The sequence below is a fragment of the Nannospalax galili genome, unplaced genomic scaffold (genome assembly GCF_000622305.1).
Source record: "Nannospalax galili isolate Female #2095 unplaced genomic scaffold, S.galili_v1.0 scaffold591, whole genome shotgun sequence".
NCBI lineage: Eukaryota > Metazoa > Chordata > Mammalia > Rodentia > Spalacidae > Nannospalax > Nannospalax galili.
In genome coordinates this window covers 3,238,175-3,240,087 of record NW_008330926.1, presented here as the reverse complement: position 1 = coordinate 3,240,087, position 1,913 = coordinate 3,238,175, and the positions used below count along the sequence as shown (strand labels likewise).

General features: G+C 42.9%; 1 pseudogene; it reads left to right on the top strand.

Annotated features, from left to right (window-relative positions):
- The window catches only part of LOC103752161, a 13,489-nt pseudogene that overhangs the window by 1,521 nt on the left and 10,055 nt on the right, over positions 1-1,913 (top strand).

The window sequence follows — 1,913 nt, the reverse complement described above, 5'->3', positions numbered from 1 at the left end:
ATAATTGACCATGACCTGTTTTGTAGTGATTTTAGCAAATGGCAGTAATTTGTCAGCAAGGAAATCTTAAAAACAGTGAGCAAGCATCAAAATAATACACAGTATTACCAGGGGGCAACAAGGGATAGGAGCCATGCAAAACAAGGGATTGCTAAGTCAACCTAATTGTCTGGTGGGTTGAAATCTTGAAAATGGGTTACAAAGTTTTTTGCGAGTGTTAACATTGGTTTCAACAACATTTGATTCATTCACAAAGAAACAGCATCTTTTCCCAATATCATACACCCTCCCCATGTTTATTAAGTCCAATGTTCTTTTGTTGTGAAGCACAGCCTTGGCGAGAGAGTTCATTTGCTGTCGGATAGATTCCAGGCTTCAGTTGCAGATGTCATTGTTTAGTCCAGCTTGTCTCAGCCAGAGCAGAATCAGGTGTAGCTTGGATGGGGATTTCCCGCCAGGTGCTGGGCTTGTAGCTGCTGCTGCCATAGCAATGCCTCCAGCATTCAGGAAGAGTGTAAGTTGATCTCTACCAGCAGGAGGAAGAAGATCTTTCTCTGCTAGCAGCTGTGTAAGAGAAAAAGCTTCTCACACCTGGAATGTACTAGTACACAAAAGGTGGACAAAGAGAGATTAACACAGTTTTAGGTCTTTCCTTGTACTATATGAAGAGAAGAGGGGCGACGTATGCTGTACTGGAGAGAGTAATGTTAGTGAGGCATTTGTAATGAGTAGGCTTGCTGCTGAAAATGCAAGTTAAATAATTAGCCAGTTGAATCAGTAGATATCAACTAGATGAGAGTCAGTGAAATCTCTTTCTGTTAAAAAAGGCAGTTAAACATTGGGGTAGGTGGTGAAGGGAAGAAAGTTAGACTTGTTCCAGGACATAGTTGATCTTATCTGGTCCTCTGTTTGTCTTTCCTGTAGAATAATATTATGATGAGTTAGCACAGACTTGGCTGCAGGTTCAGGCTGTTGAGAGACATGAAAGTTAGCTGTGGGGTACCTAGAAAATGCACCTGAGTAAAATTCTGCTATTGCTCCAATATTCCAGCAGTTGTCCCATGGATCTGATTTTTCCTTGAAAAATAAAATCTCTAGAACATGGTATTAGGGAGAGTGGGGGCTGGCTGAAGCGTTGGTGTTAAGCAGGGTAGAGACAGCCGTGAGGATGGCAGAGAAGGAAGCTCTGGGGGGGCTTTGGGTGTCGTCTCTGCCTCTTCTTTTTTTTTTTTTTCCCTTTGGTTTATCCTGTGGGAAAACACAAGCAAATCCTTTTGAGCCTGTCTTTTTAATTGGTCTTTTAAGGTTTTATGTGTCCTTTCCACAATGGCTTGCCCTTGTGGGTTGTATGGGATGCCAGTGTGATGGGTGATTTTCCAGGCTTCACAAAAATTTTTAAACGAGGAGCTGGTAAATGCTGGGCCATTGTCTGTCTTTAGTTGTGCAGGGAGGCCTATGATGGCAAAGGATGAAAGCATGTGATTTATTAGCTTTTTTGAATTTTCACTAGTCTGTGCAGTAGCCCAGAGGAAGTGAGAGTAAGTGTCTATAGTTACAAATACATATTTTTGTCTCCCGAATTGGGGGACATGAGTTACATCAATTTGCCAGAGGGCATTAGATTTTAGTCCTCTAGGATTGGTGCCCATTTGCTGCATAGCAGGGGTATGTATTATTGATGCACAAGAAGAGCAGGTTCTAACAATGCGTTGAAGTTGCTTGAGGGTAATGTGGGGGAATCTGAGATGGAGCCCTTGCAAATTAATATGGGTGTCATGGTGGAGGTTTGGGGCATCTGTTACGCTGGAAGGGAAAGTTCCAGCGGTGGCTACTTCATCTGCTATGGCATTTCCTTCAGTAAGAGGTCCTGGGAGAGCAGAGTGGGACCTGATATGCTGGACAAATAATGGAGG